The sequence below is a fragment of the Rhyacophila brunnea genome, unplaced genomic scaffold (assembly GCF_057557595.1).
Source record: "Rhyacophila brunnea isolate RB1 unplaced genomic scaffold, BYU_Rbru_1.0 scaffold_18, whole genome shotgun sequence".
Taxonomy (NCBI): Eukaryota; Metazoa; Arthropoda; class Insecta; order Trichoptera; family Rhyacophilidae; genus Rhyacophila; species Rhyacophila brunnea.
The window spans coordinates 13,005,124-13,011,473 of record NW_028232837.1 but is presented as its reverse complement, the minus strand read 5'-3'; positions in this window follow the sequence as shown (position 1 = coordinate 13,011,473).

Here is a 6,350-nt window from a genome sequence, read left to right as displayed (position 1 = left end):
TCGGAGTTGCAAAACTGCTGACCGTACGTCCAATATTATTTTTCAAATATTTAATGCAAACAGGGGTTATCAACTAATAGAAATGGTTATATTTTGATAGAAAAAGATGCTGACTTTAAAACTAAGCAGTTACATTTTGGCACATAAAAAGTCATTTACCACTAATGTTGAATTGTGATCTTATCTGTTTTTTGTAATTGGACACTTCAATTGCTATATTATGTAGTAAATACCATTTGATAAACACATTATGATGAATTAATTACCACCTAATAAACGCTGGATCTCTTGAAAAGAATAAAATTACAGTTCGCTCTCGATGTGCTGGGATATAAAATTAAAAAAATGTATTCCTCGATCAATCCACACATTAAAAACATTCAATACTACATTACATACTACATATTAGTATATATCACAATTTCATTGCATGGATTAAATATTTACTGGAATTAGTCATCTTGACCTCTGATGGGATCTATTACTTAAAGTATAACTAAAAATATTTTTGTAAGATGTGCAAATATGACGATTTTGACAAATTTTTTCCCCCTTTTTTTACTACCCCGGTTAATCATGGGTCAACTACAATATTATGAAGATATCATCATCATCAGCATGAATCTATCCGCTGCTGGATGAAGGCCTCTCCAAGCTGATTCCACTTCTCTCGGTCCTGTGCGTTGCATTACCGCGTACTTCCAGAGAACTTTATCATTTCATCGATCCAGTGGCCTCTAGGTCTATCTTGCGGACATTTTGTACCTCTTGGGTACCACTGGATGACTAAATTTGTCCAACGATTGTCCCTTCTTCAAGCTGTGCCCAGCCCATTTCCATTTGAGGTTTTTAACGAACTCTATTACATCGCAAACCCTTGTCTGTTTCCTTATCCACTCATTCCTATTTTTGTCCTTTCGCGTTATGCCCAGCATGCACCTCTCCATACCATGTTGTGCTTCTCTAATTTTCTGGATCTCTTTTTTACTTATGGTCCATGTTTCATACGCATATGTGATGACGGGAAGCATACACTGGTTGAACACTTTGCGCTTTAGGCACAGTGGGAGGTCACTTTTGAAGACATTATTCAGGCGGCCAAATGCATTTTATTTTAACACCAACTAACTATACCTTCCGCCATTTATTCTCATATTATGATAATTACAGTAAAATAATAAATGTTTATAATATCAGCAATCAATCATCCAAAGGTTAAAAATAATAATGTGTAAAATATTAGATTAATTAAACTAAATGACCTTTAAATTAAACACTTACATATTATTTTTCAGTCACTTAAAAAACTGTATTAATTCACATTACATAAACCTAATTAAGTTATTTTTAATTCTAAGTACAAACAGATGTGTATGTATAAAATATATAGTTTTTCTCTATTATAATAATATATAGTTGTAATACAAAACCGGCCCTAGGCATTGATGTATTTAAAAAAAAGTAACCCCCCCTAATGTTGATATCATCGTGTACCCACTGTTTATCCGTGTAGCAGTCACCGAAGTAAAAATCTACAAATTCCGTCAACACACATTTTGTTTGTTGAAAGAATCGTGTGGCAGAATTTAGAACTAGATATTTAACATACTATTTTTGACAGATCACATTGATAGTGGCTCCCTCACTCTCCCACTGACATTTAAATACATTAATTAATCAATATAACGTATTAATTCTTCTTTTTTGTTATCTAAATTATATATTTTAAGTGTACCTAATTGTCTTGTTACTTAATTTGAATTGTTATATCTTGTTTTCATAATAATTTGAGGGAATTGATTATTGTCTTCAAGCAATGGAGTGTATTACTTACATTCAGTATCTTATAATTATTTTGTTTTAAATTGAATGTGACTGTGCCTAAACCTCGTTTTTATATTATTATTGTTCCATTTTAGTATAAACATTATAATATGAATAAAAAAACTTAAAAATTGATATTGCTAAGTCTTTTATATTTCCTTCCTACTGTCAAATAAGAACTTCTTGTCCACATGTTAAAACTGTGAACTAACAATCCCTTCCAGTGCATCAATAAAATGGTAAGTACTTCCAATTTCAAATGACAAACGCCCCCAAAATTCTCATTTCATTTTGTGCTCCCGTGGTGTACGATTCTATTAATTTACGTAATTTGAAGCTTTTTATAATACCCTCAATGGTATGATCTACTTGTATACCATAGTGCAGGTCTGGGCAAACTATTTGGATAAAGGGCCACATTAGTAATATAAAATGAACGGCGGATCGCAAATTTTTAGACATGCATTATTTATTATTATGAAAAAGGAATTTCAACATAAAAAAGTAAATGATTTTCTAATAAGTCAACAATTTAATGAGAAGAATATAACAGTTTAACATTTTTTTAATTTCACGTGTTGCTTTTGTATGTGAGATTCTTAAAACTGCCTGTAAATGTTCATCGATGATGCTTGATCGTAAAGGGTTTATATTGATATTCATAATTGAAAATGTTTGTTCACACATTTATGTAGATTGATCCTTTTAGCAGAATCTTTAAGTTGTTCAAATTAAGAGAATTTGCTGATTTCTTGTCGACAGTGCAATTCATTTATATTTAAATTTTATTTTTAAAAACGCGTTAAAATAGAGGAAAAAGAAACTTTCAGAAATACGATTAAAGCTCGCGGGCCCCGTAGAACTACTCGGCTGGCCGTAGTTTGCCCAGGCCTGCTATAGTGCAACATCAATAAAACGAAAAATTCTCACTGATTTTTCATGTATAAATTACTATCCTTCTTTCATACTACTTTTAAGGCAGCAGAGAGGGCTGACAAACAGTGATAAGTGCTAAATAAAATAGTGCCGAGGTAAAATCCCATCAATCTCTCCAATTAGATTTGTTTATTTAATTGGAAATTCTTACCGGATGCATTTGGAATCAAGTAAGATCTACATCAACGCATGCAAACTGCAGTGTCGTGTGTCTCAGGGCAGTCCATAATATAATAAATATGTATATTATAATGACCATATTATTAGGCCCCTAATGATATAAATTCAAAATTGCTGGAAAAGATGATTGTTGTGAACAGATTTATAAGTAGATTTGTGCGAAATTCGGATAGGTAGTTGATGTGTATTTACGGTGAATAGCAGAAAGCTTGAAATGGTTTTGATTCGAGAGATAGGTACATACATATACTTCATTTACGGTCGGGTCAATCAAACACATTTATTTTGATACTAATTTACATGAAAGAACATTTTTATATGGTAATTATACATGGTTATGGAATAGATTTTTTACTTATTGGCGGGGCTCAAGATTACAACACCCTCTCTCAGCACTAACAAACACATACCTGGGAAAGTTACATTTTGAAAGGAATCTTGGTCGTGTAAGCAAGGACGAAGGACAACTTTAGTGATCCTCAGATATACGAATTCGAAAGTGGCTATAATTTTCAACGTAATGCGGCGTGAAAACGGCGCGGATTTCAAACAAAAATCAAATTGACTGCTTTGGTTAGTTAACCATGATTGCAATGATATGGATTTAGATCAGTGGTTCTCATGTGCGGCCACCAGAAAATTTTGCAGCGGCTACCAGCTACCAGCTGCTACTTGGTTAAAGTTATATGTTGACCAAGAATCAAGTCAATTCAAAGAATTGGCAACAATTGCTTTATTAATATTGTCGATTTTTCCTACTACTGTATACTGTGAAAGATCACTCAGTGTAATGCACTTTCATAATAAACAAAATATATTGAAGCCAGTTGACAGAAGATGTAAACTTAGAAGCAGCCATGCGGCTCGTATAGCCTCAATTACATTGAGCTTCTTTACGAGCTGGTTACTGGCGAATTTACAATCTGCCTGTAAAGTCGCCCAGTGTAATCATCGAATAAGCTAATAAGCAGGTTTTAAACACTCTACCGAGAAAAGTTGAAAGCCGGTCAACTTTACACGCTACACGCCGGCGTGTGGGCCTACTGCGTCTGCGCAGTACCATCCTCCCGGTAAAAAAACGAACTACGTTCCGTCAAAATAGTCGCTGGCTTGTGGCTTCTCGGCGAATGGAAAGTTTTGTGTGTAATCATTAAATCGCAGTAGCTGAATCGCCCGCTTTTAAATTCGCCAATAAACAGCTCGTAAAGAAGCTCAATGTAATTGAGGCTTATTGGAAAAAAGGAGTATTGAGGAATTTCCATTTGCACTATTTTTAAATAAGTAAATTTAATATTATATGTATTAAAATATTCAAATGTCTTTTAATAAATGGACTTGCCTATAAATAAACTGATCCATTTCTTTGTAAATAAAATTTAGCTTTAATTTTTTCAATCACAATTAAAGTGAAATTTGGTGCGACCACCAGACGTTTCCATAGCACTGTCAATGTCAATTGTGCATGTATTATTACGATGGTAACAGTAAGTTTGACGCGTAAATAGAATTTGGCATTTCGTAAGGCAGCGAATTCCAAACTGGGGGGGCGCGTTTGGTTGGCCATTCGATACAATTAACGTGTTATTTAAATGTGGTAATTAAAACTTCAGCAGTGATTGTGTTAAATAACTGCCGTGTAATTTAGGAAACTGGAAAGGATTGACTACTATTTAAATTTATTATGCTAATAAACAAGCACATCATCGCATGAAAAACAAATTAATTTAAAAATGTGTCTAATAAGTAGTAAAACCTTGTTTATTTTTATATTTTTTCCCTTCCATTTTTGTATTTGTACATTGTTGACTATTTAAAAAGGTGTCTGTATTATTTAATGAAATAAAGGGGGGAGGCGCCAAGATTAGTTTTTATTAAAAGGGAGGCGTAGTAACATAAAGTTTGGAAACCACTGTCGTAAGGTAGCCATGGCCGATGTTTGTGTTGTTATTATGTAGGTACTTACTAGGTATAACTTCTATCCACGAAACCTATGTACTATCAAAAATTATATTATTTTATAATCTCTCCCTTCTTTATTTCCCCCCCCCCCCCCTTTAGAGCCATTAAAAATAACAATGCATGTAATAGTGCATGACCTACCTATCCCTGTGGAACGTCAATATATTATGTAGATTTGTAGATAACTAATAAGAATGTATCTTCTTCTTGGTCGTGCACTCATGACTGAGGATCGTGACCACATTTAAATTTGATCCATCCTTTGAGCGACCAAGACTTTCCATCCTTCTCGGTATTCCGTTTCTCTCAGGGCAGAATGGATGGTTCCCCCAATCAGCTCTTTCACTTGGTCGCTCCATCGCGCAGACGCTCTTCCTCTGCTTCGCCTTCCCTGGAGGCTACCCAAAACTACCAGTCTCTCCAGGTTGTCCGGTCCGCGCCTGACAATATATCCAAAAAACTGCAGAATTCTTCTCAGACATATCGTCAAGAGCCGTTCCTTTATCTTCAGTCTCTGGATGATTGACTGGTTCGTCCTGTGCTCCGTCCAAGAAATGCGAAGCATTCGGCGCCAACACCACATCTCAAATCTATAATAAATTAACGGCCCACGTGCTCGTCGTAGGTCAAAATTGAGTTTTTATTGTATTTTCAAACCATGATCCTGGACACTCCTTAAACGTTGTAGATAATCTATTTATATAATTTTGAAGCCTTATTATCCTTTATAGTTATTTTAAACATTTGATGACTGCATAAAGTATTTTTGTTAATTAATAAATGTAAAAAATCTTAACACCACTGCACAGTTATGTACCGAAATATGACTATATTCTAAAACATTAGAGCGAGAGGTTTAAAAGAATACTATTTTATGTAACAAAAATACTTTATGCAGTCATCAAATGTTTAAAATAACTATAAAGGATAATAAGGCTTCAAAATTATATAAATAGATTATCTACAACGTTTAAGGAGTGTCCAGGATCATGGTTTGAAAATACAATAAAAACTCAATTTTGACCTTCGACGAGCATGTCCCCCCCCTTAATAAAGAAAATATAGAAGGCAGTTGCATAACGTAAGAAACTAGTCACATTACAATATATAAAATAAAAACTCAATTTTGACCTTCGACGAGCATGTCCCCCCCCTTAATAAAGAAAATATAGAAGGCAGTTGCATAACGTAAGAAACTAGTCACATTACAATATATAAAATTAAACTAAAATTATTGGATACGTAGGTATTTCGTAACTAATGCACTTTTTATAAGTAAGATAGTTACTTATAAGAGTCTATAGACAAAAATAATTACAAGATAAAAAGAACTTTTTATATACAACGTTTTAAAATGTTCTGTTGAATTATTATGCTCAATATGCTCAAACTTATACTTGATATGAAGTAAATAAAAAACAAACAAACAAATATAGAATACTGAAATGTCA